General features: G+C 40.2%; 1 protein-coding gene across 4 annotated transcripts in view; it reads right to left on the reverse strand.

The window, feature by feature from the left end:
- The window catches only part of ARVCF (ARVCF delta catenin family member), a 974893-nt gene that overhangs the window by 806394 nt on the left and 147782 nt on the right, over positions 1-20717 (reverse strand). For all 4 annotated transcript variants that reach the window (XM_088476674.1, XM_088476676.1, XM_088476675.1 and 1 more), the window contains exon 2: positions 14179-14209. The gene's annotated coding sequence lies outside the window, so the exon portion shown is untranslated. The remainder of the gene's footprint in view (positions 1-14178; positions 14210-20717) is intronic.

The raw sequence follows: 20717 nt of genomic DNA on the forward strand, positions 1-20717 counted from the left end.
TCTCCTCCTGTCTCCCTCTGTTTGTCCCCCATTCCACCCGTCTTCCTAAATTTGTCCACCTCTCCTCCTGTCTCCCTCTGTATGTCCCCCATTCCTCCCATCTACCTCTGTTTGTCCCCCATTCCTCCTTTTTACCTCTGTGTGTCCCCATCTCCTCCTGTTTTCCTCTGTTTGTCCCCCCATTCCTCCCATTCTACATTGCAGGCTTGGAAAAGGAGGGCCGAAAAGAAATCCTTATCTGTGATAAATGTCAGTTAACGCACAGGTCTTTGAACTTATCATGGATCCTGTGCGTTTACGTGTTAACAGAGATATCGAGCGAATGCAATATGCTAATTGAATAGCCCCGGGCGTTAAAGCCCAAAGATACCTTCTGTTTTTACCCCTGGTAATTTACAGTGGGTAATACATATTATTGTATTGTTTTTTTAGTTTAGTTAAGGTTTTAATTCAATACAACCTTCAAATATAAAATATATTTCTATAAAAACATTGTTTTGGTGCCAACAGACACCTATATTAAGATTATTCTTTCCTAACATTGTCCTTATGGTGTTTGTTGGCACTGAAACAAAGATTATAATATAGCATGATGGTTTTAAAAGAATAAATTAGGAGCTCTAGGTAATTGTTTTGTAGTATTATACTTTTACAGTATAAGTTTGCAATTTGAAGATGGGTACTGCCACATAATATATTGTCTCCCTATAAAGGAATGCAATAAAGTATAAAGATGAATACTGGATATTCTGGTCATAATGATGATGTAACGTATATTTGTGGCAAATCTTATTAAGCTTGATGATATTTTATGTGCAGATCTGTCTTCTTCTGAAAGAATTTTGGCCACTACCAAATACTTCAAATATTTTATGTCTATATTTTTTGTATTTGATGCAATTTAATATCTGAATTCTGGCCTCTGCAATTATTTAACCTTGTGTTATCATTCTGCAATCACCCTGCAACTATTATTTATAGGTTAGCAACTCGGTTTCCTATTACAATTTTTATCATATTCTCACACAGATTTAACATTTTTGTAGTAGGCTATGTGTACAGTGGATCTGATTCAGAGCCGGACGCTCTTTGTGAATGCTCGCTCTGAATCTGGACGGCCTGGCCATTCGCTAAGCGTCCAGGTGATGGCCGCGATGGTCGCGACCATCGGGCTTGCGATGAGACCCTTGTTGTAGGGTCTCGTTCCTGAAAGTCCCAGTGAGCTTGCAGGAAGCTCAACTACTGACATCAGTAGGGACGCCCTCAAGCGACAGGCATTCATTCGGGAACGCCTCCATTTGGCCATCCACCCCCCCGCCTACAAAATAGGACTAGCTGTTGATCAAAATCGACAGCCGCCCGTTTTGTAGCGAGCCCCGGAGCGAGTGATTTCTCGCTCGCTCTGGGGCACGCGCAGTGCGCATGCAGCGTGTGCGCACTGCCCGGCCATTGACCCGCTTGCAAGCACATAGCGCTTGCGAGCGGGTCTGAATCAGGCCCGGTGTGTAGGTTACAAATTTCACCTGTAGGCTACAAATAACACTATTATAGTTTTGTTGTAATGTTATCTGTAATTTACTGTAGGTCATATCCCTTTGTGCATCAGGCAACATGTATAAATTATTATTACTTACATTTGTTGCCAGTTCACCTTTAAATATAGATTGTGCCTTTAGCAATGTAGTTATTGTTCTGCCACGTCCATCTAGTTACAGCCTTTACTACATACTGTACACTGTACTTTGAAGTACATTCTATATATTATTTGTGGGACAAAAGTGTTTCTTTAATAGTGTTTTTCCTAATTTGGTATTAATTAACAGCCAGATTTAAATCAAAGTAGAATTCAACATAAAACAAAAGTGGGAAAAACCCTTAAAATTCACATTAGATGCAGGTGTGATGTAAATACAACATATAGAGGCAGATTAATTTACCTGTGATAAAAGCTCTGGGTTTAACGCCCAGAACTATTCAAGTTTTCTGCATTTTACCCGCACGGTAAACCATAGGTTCTACATTAAGTGCAGAAATCTATGGTTTACCCACCTATTAAAGCCCGGAGGGTGAACTTAATGTTGATTTTTTTCCTCACAGCTCCTGAAGCTGCTAGGAAAAATCCATGTTATGTGCACTCTCTGTGGCTTAACACGTGAGGATGCGTGAGGTGGTTGATTAGGTCCAGGCTGACATTAAGTTGCGGGGTTAATTGTATCTACCCCATACAATTTTACCCATCTGCCCTTAGGTGATGTTAATAAAAAAAAAATACACACAAACACCTGCACACATAATGATATTATATATATTGACATGAAACAACGTCAGTTAGGCCCCATATTGATACCATATAATAAATATCCTCATTGGGGTGCTACCATTTTACAACAAGAAATAGTCATAAAGGGAAAGGGGAAAGTATTGTTCAAGAGATGGCGCACTCACTTTGAAAAGATACAAAATGTTATCTTTTCAAAGTGAGTGCGCCATCCCTTGAACAATACTTTCCCTTTATGGTGATTTTCATCAGCACAGGTTCCTGCATTGCTTTCTCCATATTAGAATGGGCACTATTATGGTAAGTCCTTGATAAATTGATCTTATCTGTTAGTATTAGAGATGTTAGAGACCCATCTGATGAGGCTCATCTTGATGTGGTGGATAGGCATGAATTTTTGGCCAAACATATGCTAAGAACTTCATTATACTCCATGTTATTTGTAGAGTTTATCATGACTGTTTTGACTATCAGTATTCTTAGTGCTTAGAGGACCTCATTCAGAGTCGGTCGTTGCGGCCGCACGGTCGTACACCACCGATGTTTGCTAAACTGCGCATGCGTAAAATTCACAATGCGCGTGCGCAAACTAGCTATTACGATCAGAAATTGCTCTCTCCTTGAACACAACCAGGTCGTTAGTTTGAGTGACAGGATGAGGCGTTTGTGGGTGGTAACAGGGGATGGAGCTTGTGAACGGGGGAGTGGAGATCCGAACGCAGGCGTGCCTGACTATGCAAACGGCGTTTTATGGGAGTGCATAATTAACTAAGTAGTGTCATGGCACATGTGACATGGGAGGTTTTTACACTGACTTGATCGTAGTGCTTAAGAGAGGGTATGGTCAATCTTAAGCTCTACGACCAGCTCCGATGGTTCCCGATGGTCTAGATTAATCCTTATATGCCCGGAGATGACGTGTAATGGCAACGAGAAGGGGGCGTATTTTTAGTCTTACGGCTGCATCCTCCCCTCGCTCGTCCAGCTAACGATCCCATCTTAATGATGCAACTTGCGAGCGCTTCATTTGCATATCCGGACCCTTTTACCTTACGACCGTGCAGCCGCAACGACCGACTCTGAATGAGGTCCAGAGTGTGCACCTGCATTTTCTTTTCTCACCTGAGATGTGTCAGATCTCAATTCTACAATAGTTACACCAAAACTTTTCTCATTGTAAAATTACATTTTTAGAGGTTACGTTCTCAAATTTATACATAAACACAGCTAGTACCATGAGCTACCTCAACTCAAGGGCATTGTTTAATTATTTCTAAGACTACAGTTCACTAAAGCATCAACCTAAAGTACCCCTTTTTGTCTATTTTAACCCAGTGTGTTTCATGTTTGTTGCAAAATTTTTGTTGCAATATTTTTCCTCCCACTGCAGTTTGAATTACTGCAACAGTTCTACAGTTTGTTCTCTATTACAAAATATTATGGAAAAAGTAATACATTCTGGCTTGAACATTATGAGCCATCAATACTTTTAAATCTATGACATAGCATACTATAATATCTAGCATAAGTATACTATCTAAATCAAATGTGCTATACTTCCTAAAAAAAAAAGAAAAGAAAAGAAAGCTCAAATAAAGCTACAGAAGTTCTTGCATGCTACAATACACCTATAATAAACTAGCACTGCAATAATAGACTAGCATTATTTCCTTATTAGAAGGGTTAATACAGATAAGTATGCTAAATAATATACATCAAAATATAACTTGTATCATATGTCAGCACCAAAGTTAAATATTTCAACTTGTACAACATAATAGATACATGCAATACTACATGGTCTTTAGTCAGATACGTTTTTCTGTTTTGTATACATTTATGGCATTAATTTTGCCATGCTGCTGGTACCATGTATGATATGGGTAAAACCGAGCGAGGGCTTATTTTTTTTCTGTTTAGTCAGATTATCCTGCCATTCTAAAAATAACCCATAGGTCCCATGCCATATAATAATGACATAAACAGAATTATCACACTGAAGTATATTTGGCAAAAGAAATAGAAAACCTCTAGTAGATTAAGTGAGTTTATTCATATTCAACAGGGGTACCTATGAGCTTGCACAAACAAAAATTTGAACATTAAATCCCACCAATAACCATGTACCAAACAGCAGATCTTTACTGCAATACTTCAAGGTACAGTGAAGATTCATCTTCATCTTCCATTTCCAAATAACTTGGCTTGGACACACATGTAAGTGACCTGTTATGCCCTGCTATTATCACAAATAAAGGTGTCTAAAACTATTTTAAGTGACATTTACAATTCTTCAGATAGACCACTCTTTCTAATACAGTATCTCAGTTATTTATAAACAAAATTAGAGAACCTTGGGTAGAGGCCTCTACACTTGAAGGTAAAGCAATTAACATGCTTGAAAAACCTAATTAATTAATAAAGGCAACTGCTTTTCTGTCCGATTCTACCATACTACAAAAGATACTTAATAAAAAGTAAACAGGGCTTGTGAAATCAGTATGATTTACCGCCGACCATGCGGTTGGCAGTTCAAATCCTGACAGCGGAAGCCCGGCAGGGGTGAAGATCCCGACTGCTAATTTAGGTAAGTACCACTAACCTAATTCCCTACTCTAACCCTAACCCTCTTTTAGGGGTGCCTAACCCTAAACTCCCCCCATAGTGCCTAACCCTAACCCCCCTCTAAGTGCCTAAACCTAACACCCCCTTCCCCGCAGCCTAAACCTAAGTCTCCCGGGGGTGCCTAACCCTATCCTCCCCCCAGGGGTGCCTAACCCTAACCCTCCCTTCCCCTAGCCTAACCCTAACCCTCCCGGGGGCGTGCCTAACCCTAAGTTCCTCCTGGGAGCCCCAAACCTAACCCTCCACCCACCCTGCTTACCTTCGATCGGGATGCCGGGTGTCGGGCTCCCGGCGTAGGTAAAATGACAGACGTCGGGATTTCGACGCCTGTCATTAGATCCTTGCCAAGATTTGACAGTCGGGATACCGATGGTCGGCATTTAGACCGTCTGTATCCCGACTGCATCCCGGGCCTGTACATCTTTTTTTGTATCAGTGTGCATATTTAAGTCATTGTGCAGTATTAAGGACTTTGGCGGTATTCTATAAATACAGAATGTCACTAGTGATAATAATAAATGCAAAAAATATTCTTAGGTATATTAAGCTTAGGTTTAAATCTGTACATATGTACTTAGGGATAAAACTGAAATTAGTGCACCTAATATACACCTAATATAAATATAGCAGTCATAAACTAACAAATGTATTCAGTAGTGGAACCCTTAATATAAATTAGGTAAAAAAAACACGTAAATATGCTTGATACCAAGCTTGCTATAGACATGCCAATTGCTATTACACTATTCAACAGGAGACACAGATGAGAAGCTTGCAAAAGATTATAGTCCGCTATCAAGATGTAAATGAGTTTTAAATCCCTTTACGTACATTTATTTTTAGACATACCATACTCTTATTGCTAGATGGTCTTAAAATAATTTATATATTTCAGCATCTAATTGTTTATTATCTATTTAGGTCAACATGCAAGTCATATGGGCAGAACACAGAATGTACTTTAGCGGGCTGGCAGCCCTGGGCACTGCAATGAGATCACACTATTGTAATAAAACCATATGCTTTATTTTCCAAAGAAATAAAAGCAACACAATTTATAATCACAGCTATTTTATTTTATATTACACTGTACCAATTTATACTGTGTGAGGTCATATAATGAATAGCTAAAAATATAGGGAAAAGGTAACTCATAGTCAGCTACTTAGAGAGATCATTTAAAACTTCACTTTTATAGACACAAATAAACTGAGAGTTAATGAAATTTCAAACCTGTGCTGCACTTAAAGGGCTTGGATAACAATGTATGTATGAATGCAAAACTAGAGTACATAGATAATGTCACTATAAAATTTTAGATCACTGGGAGGTCAGTGAGAATGTGCAATGTTAAAGCTGCTAATCTATGTTTTCTAGTGTCCTTCATCTATTTGTGCTCCATTACATATATTTATCTATTTTTTAATAACATAATTTTATTAGTTTTGAACAAATAGGGGGTGGGTAGTGAAAATAAGTAGAGGTTGTAGAAAGGATGGGGTACATATCATTGATCAACATACAGCAACAAGGTCATATAGTTACTGACTAACCATCATAGAAATTCACAGAAAATATAACCTAAGCAAGCCAGGAGATCCAATAGAGAGGTAATGCATGTGCTTTATAAACCATCAGAATCCAGTGGTACGATATAGGAAGGAGATACATGCGGATGTTAGTACTGGGAAGAGAAGGATTAGGGCAATAATGAAAGGAAGTAAAGAATCTGGATATTGGGCCTGATTCAGACCCACTCGCGAGCGGCTGTACGCTCGCAAGTGGGTCGATGGTCTGCACTGAGCATGCGCACGACGGAGGGAGCTCCGTCGTGCGCATGCGCCAGACACGACGAGCGAAGGACTTTCCTTCGCTCGTTGTGTCCGATCAAAGGGGGCGTGCTGTCAATGTTGATTGACAGCACGCCCCCTTTGGTGGGCGTGCCGGGGGCGTGCCTCCCTGACGGGGGCGTTCCCACGGGAACGCCTCCCGTCAGAAGCCGGCCCACTGACATCACTAGTGATGTCAGTGGGAGTGATTTTGGCTCTGATAGAGCCAAAATCACTCCGGAGCTTGCGGTTGAAAACCTCAACCGCAGGCTCCGGCTCGCAATTTCGATGGTCGCGATGGTCACGACCATCGCGGCCATCAAAATGCACGCTCGTATAGCCTGTGGGTAGTGACCCACAGCTATACGAGCGTCCAGGAGGACGCTCCATGAAAAAGGAGCCCGGCCCTCATGCAGAGCGTGCGCTCTGCTCAGAGCGTACGGCTCTGAATGAGGGCCATTGTCTGTATATAAGAGACAAGATGAAAAAAATAGGTGGATCTTTTCATGTTTGAAATGCTGAATGGACTAGACGCCACAAATACTGAGAGGTTGATTGCAATGATCATGAATTATGCTAGTGGTATGTTCACACTTATAAATCTGCCAAACTTTATTGATAAGAGCTGGATCGTGGGAGGATCTACAGGATCCATTAGAGGGCTATAAGGAATGGAAATGCTGTATGTGGCTTATTAGTTTCTGAGGATATTTTGGTGCATCAGGGATTGGGCACAGTGAGAGACAATAAGATAGGTTGGACGGAAGACACACCTGTGTCATATCTTAAATTAAATCACTAATTTCTTATCAAAATCTCTCTACATTTGGACAATTCAACCAGATATGCGACAGGGTGGCTTCAGCACTGCAGCCATGCAAGCAAATGCCTGAGGAGGTTGGGTAGTTCACAAGGTGCGAGCAAAGCAAAAGTTTGAATGCGTTTTCCTTCATTTGCATTCATACTGAACTCTTAGCCACTTCTTCTCTAATTCAAGACCAGTCTTCTGGGTCAACCGTTTCACTCCTTTCCTGCTTCCAATTACATCCATGTAGCTCCTTCACTGGTTAGCCATGTTTAATAAGCAAGGAATAGAGAAGGTGGAGATTAGAGAAAGATCTGCATAAGCAGAGGACCTCAAAATTGGAGAGTGGTAGGGACAAAGGGCCTGACTCAGCATGGATCGCTTTGCGATATGTAAGCAGATGGCCGATTGTTGCATGCTGTGCATGCATATGCATCGCAGTGCGCATGCGTGAGTTAGCATTGCGATCACTCTGCGTTCACCTACGCAGATACAAAGCCATCGCAGACAGAGGGACAGGACGTCAGCATTTGGGGGTGGTGATGGGAGAGTGGTTGGAGAAACGCAGGCGTGCCAGTCCATTTGAACGCCATTACAGGGGCGTGCATAAATTAGCCACTGCGACGGCATACGCAGCTTGTGTACTCACTGCGTGTGATGAGATTAGCAATTTCTGAGTAAGGTTTAATTGTGCGCGCAAGACCGATATTACTCGATGTTACTGATGTGAACGCAGGACTGCGAGGTATTACGGATGTGCGAAAGCGGTAGTGGGTGTCTCTATGCTGGCTTTGGCCGTCTCTATAATAGCTTTGCAAATGCAAATATTAGCATATTTCCTCAGCAGACCTGCGTGCGTAATCGCAGTTGCGATCAGTAATGGATCAGGCCCATAGTTAGCTATTATAGAGGAAGCAAAGTTAGATGCACCCCTCTATTTTTTATTATTATTATCAGGGCCAGATTGGCATGGCCTGTGCCATAGAGGGAGCAGCTGGCACCTCCCTCCAACCCCTCAACTGCCTCCCATATTCCCCATGGTTTATACTAGAGATGTGCACTGAACCCCGTGTTTTGGTTTTGGCTTTGGATCTGGATCTCCCCTGGTTTTGGATCTGAATCTGGTTTTGGATTTTTTTTCCTTGGTGTTTTGTTTTTCGGTTTTGGTTTTGGATCTGGATTTTCTTTAAAAAAATGATGAAAACATTGGGGCCTTTTTTTGTCCCTACAGTATTATTAACCTCAATAACATTTATTTCCAGTAATTTCCAGTTAATTTTGACCACCTCACACAATATTGTTCACCAGGCCAAACCAACTCACAACTACGTTCAATAGAAAGTAACAATGCAACACAGGAAGTTACTAAAAATCGACATTGTGCATGTAATATTCTTGCTCAAAACAATTAGTCGCCCCCAGCACATGCCTATTCTCACTGCCCAATCTGCATTTTTACTCATGGGGGGTGCCGGCCACCAATGACTGACCCTTGAAAAACCCCGATCAATCAGACTTTTTCTTGAACAGTTCCCCAAAACCTGCCTGACCATTAAAAAGAGTGCTCCGTACCTTCCGTACCTGTGAGTCAGAAACAGTGCAGGTCTGATACAGTGTGGGTTACAGTGCGGGTCTAATATATTGCGGGATACGATGTGGGTTGGATACAGTGCGGGTCTGATATAGTGCGGGATACAGTGTGGGTTGCATACAGTGGAGGCCGGATGCAGTGTGGCTTGAATACAGTGTGGGATACATAGTGGGCTGGATGCAGTGCAGGTTGGAAACAGTGTGGGTTGGATACACCAAAAGTACACTTGCTGTGACAGCAGTGTCGGCAGTGTGGGGTTGCTGACTGTGTCCTCAGTGCATGGAATGGCAGTGCTGCGGTGCTGGCAGTGTCCTCAGTGAAGGGTGCCCTAGGTGTCGGCAATGTGGGGGTGCCAGCGGTGTCTTCAGTGCAGGTTTGCTGGCTGTGTCTGCAGTGCGGGGTTTGCTGACTGTGTCCTCAGTACATGGAATGGCAGTGTTGCGGTGCTGGCAGTGTCCTCAGTGAAGGGTTCAGGCTGTGTCGGCAGTGCGGGGGTGCCAGCGGTGTCTTCAGTGCAGGTTTGCTGGCTGTGTCGGCAGTGCGGGGGTTGCTGATGGTGTCCTCAGTACATGGAATGGCAGTACTGTGGTGCTGGCAGTGTCCTCAGTGCGGTGTACTGGTGGTGTCGGCAGAGCGGGGATTCCAGCGGTGTCCTCAGTGCAGCTTTGCTGACTGTGTCGGCAGTGCAGAGGTGTTCTCAATGCAAGGTGCCGGCAGCATGGGGGAGCCAGTGGTGTCAGCAGCGGGGCTGCTGGCGGTGTCAGCAGTGGGGGTGCCGACAGCTGGTGTGTCGGCAGCGGGGACACCGGCAGCAGGTGTGTCGGCAGCGGGGGGTGCCAGCCGCGGGAACCAGCACAATCTTCTTTTAGTTGATCCTGTCTGGCATCCGCTGTCGAGATTTGAAGCAGCATTTCAATCACATTCAGTCCCTATATAACAAAATATTAAAAAAAAGTACAGAGAGTGCGACGATCCATGGTGGAATGAGGGAGTCCAGGCAACTCAAAGGCCATCAGCAAGACCACCAAACAGCAGGAATGGCTCTAAAAATGGTGGAAGGAGGGAGCTGCATATACATCACAAGCCATCAGAGAGACCATCATACCGCGGCAACAGCTTGTATGGGAGTGGTGGAAAGCGTGAGTGGCATATACATCACAGGCCATTAGAGAGACCACCAGACCGCAGGAATGTCTGGGATGAGAGTGGTGGAAGGAGGGAGCAGCATTTACATCACAGGCCATCAAAGAGACTACCAGACTGCAGGAATGGCTGTTATGAGAGAGGTGGAAGAAGGCAGCAACATTTACATCACATGTCATCAGGAAGACAACCAGATGGCAGAAACAACTGGTATGAGAGTGGTGGAAGGAGTGAGTGGCATATACCATCACAATCCATCATTAAAGGCCACAGGCATAGGGAGAATGTGGATTATCAATCTTGCCAATGTAATATCACCAACATGTATTCTCCCTCAGCGCCTTTTATTTCAAACATTCCAAGTATACATTCTAAATAGCACATTTACTCAGCTCCAGCTACATATTACTTAATTTACCTGAAAGGGGGAAACAGCCTCATATTAACAGATCATTAAAGACAGCACCTGGTTCCAGGCTTGAACGTTTACTATTAGTCTTCATTATTAGCAACATATTAGACTAATTATTTTTGTCATTCTTCTGAACACAAGCAGTTGGTGATGTTGGAACACTTCATGACAAACCCAGAGCTTATGGTGGTTCATTGGTCAGCACTCCTTGGTATGGTCCACACACCCAGTTTTGAATTCATTACCACAATGCTATAATTCTATCACCTCTTTTTGCAATTTGAGGTAATCCAGACCTATGGATGTTCTGTGTTTTGCTTAGACAAGGATGATGAAAGTATACTACAAGAGCTGCATGTGACTAGAATGAGATAAGAACTACAGTACTTTAGGAAAGTTACATGATACAGCCCGCACCTTCTGACATATTTCCCAGAAATTCTACATCTATGCCATTAACGTCTGTTCAGACCACTTGTTCTGAATCAGGCAAAATAAAGTAACCCTGTCAATGATTTAAACCACTATTAAATTACAACTACCTCCACTCCAAATGTTACTGCTTACACAGTTAAATGGGATTAGGAACTCAACTACAATTACATACCAACAATAGACTAGTGAATAAATATATAATACTTAACTCAAATATCTTCAATCTCAAATAAAACATGGGAAGCAGAGTAGAAATCTTGTGATGATGTAATCATACAACTAAGAAACTGTACAATTTTGCCCAAGGTAATCATGCAAGTCGGCTGCATTTCATGCTCAGAAATAAATGCGTAACTTGGCCTGTATTCAGAGTCATCAGCATCTATGAGGGTGGTTCAATAAGTAAGGTAGTAAGACCTCTCATGTGTAATGTTCCCTATATCATTCTAATTTCCTGCCAGGTCAGAGCAGGTAGACCACTGCTTCCCCTTGCGGCCATTAGACTGCGCCTCATATCAGTCATACTGCCCCAATATTGGTTGTAAGATAGCAGGGCTGGCGAAAACATGGTCAAACATTGAGGCGCTTAGTATGATCCGATTTCTGCGTCTATTGAGACACATTGAGCCAGTTGGGGAGGGCAATTTGTCAAAAATGACCTGGGTGGCTGTGAACAGGTGTCGTATTGCTGCATGATAACGCCAGGTCACACTCAGTTAACAGAACGCGTGAGTTGTTATGGCGCTTCGCAACAGACAGTGAAGTTCAGCAAGGCGTCATGTCCTAGCTTCAGGCGCTTGACATTGATTTCTTCTATGTCGGGAAAGATGCCTTGGTGTACAGTTGGAACAAATGCTTAGATAAGAATTGGGTTTATGTGGAAAAATAACACAGGTCTGCTATGAAAAAGCTTTTTTAACAAATTTATGTGATACTTATAGATTTTTGGCTTCTGAACATGAAAATGACTCCCGATTTTGCATATCACATCACGTTTTTCTGCAAAACGTGTATTTATGAATGTCATTTTTTTCATATTCTTTTAAGTAATAAATGTACTCTGCCTACATTTATTGTAAAACATTGTCTTGTCATAAAACTTCCCCCCGCCCAGTGCCAGATTAAGGTCCACATGGGCCTGGAGCTGACATATACAAAGAGCCTAAACCCCATACTGTCTAAAGCAGGGGTGGGGAACCTTTTTTCTGCTGAGCGCCACTTTGATATATTTAATATTAGCGGGCCCGAAGCAGGCCATGCCCCCTCTGTGTGACATCACACGAGGGTGGGGTCAAAATTGCAGCTGATTACAGCAATGCACGGGACATCCTGAGGATGCTCCGTGGAGCTGTAAGGACAGCAGTGTGACCATCTGAAGCGTCCTAAGGACGTTCCAGGTGGCACTGCTGCATAGATTCTGGCTGCAAGGTGCCATTCTAGGCACCCTGCTAGCCAGATGAAGCTAGCAGAAAAAAGCCCAGGAGGCCAGACAAAATGATTGCGGGGGCCTTATACGGCCCCCGGGCCTGAGGTTCCCCATCCCTGGTCTAAAGGAACATTGCACACAAACAACAACTACAACTACAAGGTGAGCTGGCGAAGGTGGAACCAAATACAACAGATGCAACACAGTTTTGCCCTATCCCGGCTTATTTTAACCCCTGCCTAAAAAAAAGTCTTACTTCCATCTCCACATATAAAATTAGGACTTTGTAAAAGCACTGCCTAAAGATGGAGAAACTTTCAAATATCTTTGCACCAAATTCCCTAACCTATCCGATGCTAAACTGAAGGAAGGCATTTTTAAAAGCCTTGACATTAGAAAGTTAAGAAAATATAAACTTTTCGGGCGTGTAATGAATATTGTGGAACTTTCGGTGTGGACTTCGTTCAAACAAGTGATTTCAAAATTTTTAGACAATGTCAAGGATCCAAACTACAAAGAAATTGTCAGGGAAACAGTTACAGAAACCTTGGCTGCAATATGAGTTTAAAGGTACATTTTTTGAATTCCCATATGGAGCATTTCTCGAATAATCTCGGAGACTACAGTGAAGAACAGGGTGAACAGTACAACCAAGACGTTAAAGATGTAGAAAGAAGATACCAGGGTCACTGGGACGTCAGCATGATGGCTGACTACTGTTGGATGAAACACAGAGATGACACAGAAAAAGCTTATAAGCGAAAAGCGATAAAACAAAGTTTGAATACAAAAAACAGATATTAACTATTTTTTTGAATAATTATTGTTTTGTTTCTATTGTTTGATTTTATTGTTATTTTATTATGTAATTAAAAACACAGTGATATCATCTACACTTCTTCGTATTTCACAATAAATATGTCAAAAACAATCAAGCTTCTTGTTTTTTCCCCCCCTTATAGGTAAATGTGATGTGGTAATTTTAATATACTACTTCCTGACGTACACAGGAGTATAATTAAGAATATAAAAGTATTATTAAAAAAATCTTTCAATACCTTAAATTTCACAGACCTGTATACTGAGACCATACTATTGATTATATCTGTATGTATGAGTTAAATACATTTACGCAATGAGAGGTCTTGTTACTCTGTTAATTGAACCACCCTTGTATGTGGCCACACCTCCTCTATCCATACGCTTGTAAAAGTGACCGTCATCACTATCAGCGTGCATTTGCACCAGCCCTATCCCTTGTACAAGAGATTCATCTTAAATCAGAAAGGTCTCTGCACATGTTTCACTTTCAAAAAGCCACAGTTCTGTCTACACTCCCACAGAATACTTATCCTACGCACAAATGCCCCATTGCCCTCCAGTTACATCCACAAGTGGAGATGCAGCTAAGATGAGTAGGACTCTTAATCACCTGTAGTTGCTCTAAGTTGTGCAAGCTCGACTACGGAGGATGCACAGTGCGAAAAAGAACAAAATTGGTCCACAAAACGGACCTGCATGCAACTCTGAATTCAGATCCTGCATGTTCATCCATCAAAGCGATTTTCATGGAAATGCAAAAAAAAAAATGTAAATGAAAATCACTTTGCACTATTAATAGAAATTACTCTTACCGTGTCAGTAGCCTTGTACACTGGGAAGACTCTGAGGAGACAGAATATATACAGTTCAAGTTACTATTATTGATGTTTCATGAGGCATCAATAAAATTTCCAAACATTATGTTGTGTCTTTAATACCATCACTATCAGTGGGTCTTGACTACATACCTGCAAATCAATAAGATATTCTTTAAAGTTTCAACTGTATCAAGTATCAATACTGTATTGAGCTTTGACATCAAAGCTAGTCCTTAGCAACTTTATAAATTCCAGCTATTTACTCTTGTTTATATGCCACAGACAGGTACTGGCTGCAATATAAAACATACAAATACTAATATAACACTTTATACAAGATAAAAAGGTTTATTCTTTTTAAATGCATTTAGGTTTTTATTTGATACTTATAGTGAATGTGTGAAAAATTAAAGCATATAAATTAATATTCTCTGTAATTGCATCTTTGGCTATGACTTAATTGTAAAAGTTACTTCTAGTGGTGCATGTGCACATCTTCAACAACTATCTTAACCTGGTGGAATGAGGAACTGACATTTGTAATTTGGATTATCTTATGCCCCTTTCTCACATAAAACCTGTGATTGACATGAGATATTGAACACAGTTTCAACCTGCATTGCACCTGTTCAAACCGCACTTTGATCTGGGAAAATGGCAGGTCTACTGCCTTTCACACTCTGGTCATCACATTGCCATGCCATTGCAACGATACCTGGTGCCTCTGATGAGGTTCCTTGGTCATAACACTGGTTTTCCCTTTTCATAATAAAGCCAACCAGAGGCAAACACAGAAAAATATCATGTCATAACCAGGGACATGGAACATAGTTGGATAACCTATGTTGACCCGTTCAGGCCAACCAATAACCTGGATTTTTCACAGGTTCTTGATTCAGGGAGTAAATGGTACTAGTAAGCACAATATGTGCCAGAACTAGCTCTTGTATTATAATTCAGATGCACTATCACCTTAAAGTAAATACAACTAATAAAGTATCTCAGTATTTCTGAAATTATGCTTTAATTATATGAAATATGAAGGTGGGTGGCTGCTACTGGCAGGAAAGGGCTGAACTTTGATTTCCCCATTTATGGACCTCCCACATTATAAGGAAAAGGAGAAATCTTTAGAATTGAAACTAAGAAAGACTGGAAAACATCTGATAGATATAATGATTAAAAAAATTAAACAGGGATAAAAATTTATTCAATTTAGAATCACAATAAATTAAGAAAAAATAATTCTGTAAAGAACACAATAAGGGCAAAATGCACAACCCCATATAAGACCTACCATATGAAAGGAGAAAAAAATAGGCTACAATATCAGCCTCAGAGAAAGGAGGATTTTCCTTTAACAGGGGCTCCCTAGAACGTCTTAAAAGAAACAAACAAATTAAGGTTTAGAGATAATCCTGCAGAATTACCCCCAGAATGAAGAACGAATCATAAAACTTGATAAGAAATCTAGAGAGAAAGGAGTATCAAACTTTCACAGTACATAGGAATCTGTTTGCACCTCTGGACGTAGATTATAGTCAGTCACATTTTTTAGAGCGAGGGAAATGGCCCAGACATTACAAACAGAGAGGCCAAAATTCAGAGGGAAAAGGGTGGGGTAAAAAAACACCAACATGCCCCCAAAAATAAGATGAGAGGAAAAAAAATCAGTATGTATATTTTACAGAGAGACCCAGACAAAGAAAAAGTGAAAATATTTAATATAAGTTCAAATATTTTGTTGAAAGATGAAATCGCTTATAGAAATGGGTCTTAAATTTGCACCTGCTGTGAATATCAACCCCTTTAATATGTTCTTGGACATATAAAAATACAAGTGGAAAATATCAATTAAAAATTAATTTCTAGACAAAGACCAGAAATGGAGGGGAGAGTAATGAAGGAAGTGTTTGCTACCCCTTTTAAACCCAAGTCCATATTCTATCTCATTCACCTGAAGGGTAATTTTTCAAAACCTTCAGTTCTCTAATGGTGGAGGACCTAAATTCATTTTTAGAAAAAATGACTTTATAAAAACCTCAAGAGCCAAGAAGAATTAGTGATCAAACTTGCTAATAAGGGGTGTGGGATCGCCCTCATGAAAAAATCTGAGTCTGACAAATTAATTATGAGACAGATGACAGAATTACTTATCAAAAATTGAGGGTAGACCCTACAGAAAATATCATTGAAAAACTACAGAATTTAATGAGTTTGAAAAAAGAAAAACACTTTTTGGGAAAGAAGCTAAATTTATTACTAATACAATCCCCAATATTCCACTTCTGTGTGTACTCCCTAAAGTACATAAGGACCCAGTACATTCCCCGGGGTAGGACCATCGGTTCTGGAGTGGAATCTATAACAACGAAGTTATCAGAATTTATCAAATACTTTCTCCAACCTCAGGTGTCACAAAATCAGTCAAACTTAAAGGACACCAGAGATGTGCTTAACAGACTTGATTCTATTACATGGGAAGAAGAACTATTACTAGTTACAGCTGATGATAACTCATTTATATGATTATAAAACATGCACAGGGTCTGTCGAGTCATTCTTAACAACAGAGTATAGAGTTCAACAAGATTGTCCCGTACAAATTCAACATTGTATTAGTGCAGGATTACATCACCATTTGTTTGAAGTATAAATATGCAGACCTTTTTAATCAACGGCATAAATTTTACCCTTTTTGTGAATAAACTTTTATATAAAGAAGAATTCTTCATAAAAAAATTGGCATGGCAATGGGGACTAGGTTCGGCCAAATTATGCTAACCTTTTCATGGGTCAATGGAAACTGGATACTATTCGGTCAAACAATCCAGTCTGGGAGCACCTAGTGTCCTGGTCCAGATATATAGACTACGTTTTGTGTATCCAGATGGGTGGCTTTGCCATTTTAAATGACTGTTGCACTTTTCTGAATGAGAATGACAGAAATTTTAAACTTTCATTTCAAACTAGGGAGGAATCTACCAATTGACTCAATATCACTAATTATATTAAAGATGGGACACTTTACAATAGGAACTAAACTAAAATCAACTGATTCCCAGGCCTATATTAACGCCAAAAGCTGTCAACTCAGCAATTGGCTTAATTCTATTCCCAGTGGACAGTTAAAACAAATTAAAAGAAATTGCAAAGTTAAAATAAAACTGTACAGATGTCTCCTCATACACCTAGCCTCAATAAGCAATGCGGCACAAGATGCACCGCAGATACAACAAAACACCACTCAGTCTGTACTAGAGATGCCGGGCTGTGACTTGCATCACACAGGAATTAGTTTTAAATTGTAGAAAGTCGCAGATGAAGTACAATCTTTCAGTGCAGTCTCATTAAGCGGTTTTGTCACATCACATTGCAACTAAGATGCACATTTCAGCAAAAAAAGATGTGAAAAAGACACGCAAGCCAAGTTGCACCAGGGACCTGGTGCGCCGAGAAGGACTGTTTGATGCGAAAGCTGCAATAAGTGTATGAGGATACATCTGTAGACTATTCAGATCAGATGTAGGAAATGAGAAATACGTTTTTGGTCTGTAGATATAGGAAGGATAAGGGAGAGGGTGCCATTACTTTAGTGTATCTACTAGATTGAAAATAACTCATGAACTCAAAAAACAAAAAAGCTAAATAAGGGTTCATTTGAATAGGCTTTTGTGACGGACTTTTCGTCACAACATAAATTGATTAAAAAAGACGTTAAGGAAACAATGGGTTCTGCTGCAAAATTGCTGCATTATTAGTCCTAAGAAGTTAATATATATTTACAGGAAAGCTCCAAATCTCAAATCTAAATTAGTTTCCAGTGACCTACCCTAAGCCTACTAAGATGTCTAAGGCAGTGGTTCCAAAACTGGGTGCCGCAGCACCCTAGGCACTTGCATTGGTGCTTCAGCTTGGTGTTCCAGTACCAAATAAAATTAATTCTATTCAGTGTGATAGGCAAAACCAGTGCTAATGACTGCCAATCAAAAATTATGTGGACAAAAAGAAGCACAGCCCTGTCAGCCACTACATAACTGAACCTAGGGGTGACATATAAGCGCAATTTACTTCATTTAATTTTTACCGAATTTCTCAATAAGAAACTTTTGGCCCAGGTGTGCCATGGAAAAAATGCTGATACTCTACAGCACCATGATTCCAAAAAGTTTTGGAACCACTGGTCTAAGGGTTCTGTCAGAGTTGGAAAAAAAAGGTTTGTTTAAAAAAAAAACACTTTTTTTTCCAACCCTGGTTAGAAAGCATTAAAATATGGTTGATCAAAGTTTCTAATATATAGCAATATTTCACAGTATTTTTATAATAAGCAGGATTCAATATTTTTCTTCATTAAAACATTAAGGCAAAATTCCAACCCTAGGTTTTATAGATGTGGGTCTTCCCTAGGTTGTAGATAGGGTTGAGGAAGTTCTCATCAACAAAAATTGACAAGTAATTCAGGATTTTATAACATGTAATTCAAAAAATGTAACATACACCATTTTGAGTACAAGCAAAAATTTCTACATTGGGATAACTTCTAGACACTTAAAAGTTAGGTCAGGGGAACATCTCAGTAACATTAAGGGCTTAGAACCACATGCACTATCAGCGCACTGTAAAAAAAATCTGGTTTAAAAAAAAAATAAAAAATTTTTTGGGTGCAATAGTTAATGCAAAAATAGGTCCAGAGATCTAGCCAAACAGTTAATCAAAACTTAGAAGAATTATATTTATTGCTTTAAAACCCTCCTTATGGCAGGTCTTAACAGTGATTTTGAGTTGAATGGTTTTTATGAAAAGTATGGAGAATCTATTGTGATTTTTGATATATTCCAATTTTATGCTTAATGTATGCTTTTATACTGTTATAATGGTGCTTATTTTGTGACTATTTAATAGTGTAACAATAACACAATATATATTTTTTGCAAAACGGTTTATATTTTCTTTCTTCAGTCCTATACAAACCTGTTCCTTAAGTTTATTTGATTTCCATGACTACCAATATCTACAGTATGTCATGTACATTAATGTGAGAACAATCATCAAGGTGCATATATTTCTCTACAATCAAAGACAAGCCAAGGCAATTTGAAGGGACTCTCCTCTAAATGGATCATAAAAGATATTGAGAATCACAAAACCTCTTACAAGATGTTCGGGATTTGTTTACAAATATGACAGAACATCATGTCCGACTGATAGGATACATCATGGGGGCTGTCAATGCAACCGGAAAAGCCTAAGGACAATTAGACGCCCCTAGTGCTGCTTGCAGTGGTTTAACAAAAGGAAGAATTATAAAGATGGACTTAAAAAGTCTTGTTTACCAGATTCAACAAAATGCCCTATTTTAGGATTTATTCAGGACTGAATGGGGAGGATGTCAAATTTTATAAACTTCCAGAATGTATTTGTTTTTAATGTCATATGGAATATATATTCTGTGATTAGCAGACCATGGTTTATATACCAATCAAGCTGCCCTCCCACTGTACAGAGAAAACAATCCCATTCAGGGATCGAGACACATTAGTGAGGAGGAGCATAGAATGCAGAGGGGTGATCCAGTCTAATTCAGTGATAGCGGTATACTGAAGAGCGAAAACCTGGGATTTGTTACAACTATACCCATCAGTTTGCTATAAACTGACAATACCTACACCTTTTATAAAAATTTTTGCTATTACATTTGTTAGTTTCCATGTGTTAAATTTTAAAGAGATAACTAAAACAGTATTACACTATCACCTGCCTCTTATATTTTGGGGTACATGTGTTGCTGTGAAATTACATTATGGATGTTACCTTGTTCCATGGAGAGAAAAAGACCCACTTTACATGTCTAATTACCTAGAGGGTGGTTCCTCCGACTATGGTGGTGGATTCTGGTCTAAGGTCATTTACCTTTTCCATGTCCACTTGGAAAATATGTTTTCTTCAACTTTAAATGAGGACGTATTACACTGTTACAGTTTTCTCTTTATGTTGTCTATGTACTTAGGAGTCTATGTACGAAGTATTGGAGAGAGATAAAGTGGATGTAGATAAAGTACCAACCAATCAGCTCCTAACTGTCACTTTACAGGCTGTGTTTGAAAAATGACAGTTAGGAGCTGATTGGCTGGTACTTTATCTCCATCCACACTCCAAGGTTTTGTACAGTACATAGACCCTAAAGCCGGGTACACACTATACGATAGGTCGTCCAATCCACCGGATCGGACGACATATCATCCACGTCGGGCAGTGTGTACCCGCTATGTCGCTGCCGATGTGTGCTTCACGTGTCGCGCTGTCGCTCCCGGCATCGGCAAGTGTGTATGCACTTGCCAGTGCTGGGACCCGTCACCTACGATATTGTGCTGGGTACACATTGGCTAATGTATACCCAGCATTAAGCCTTGTACAGAGAAAGTGGATGGACATAAAGTACCAACCAAACAGCTCCTGTCATTTTTGCAAAAACAGCATGTAACATGACAATTAGAAGCTTGTTAGTTGGCACTTTATCTCTCTTCACTTTATCA

The sequence above is a fragment of the Taudactylus pleione genome, unplaced genomic scaffold, assembly GCF_031769625.1.
Source record: "Taudactylus pleione unplaced genomic scaffold, aTauple2 ptg000191l, whole genome shotgun sequence".
In the NCBI taxonomy this organism is placed as follows: domain Eukaryota; kingdom Metazoa; phylum Chordata; class Amphibia; order Anura; family Myobatrachidae; genus Taudactylus; species Taudactylus pleione.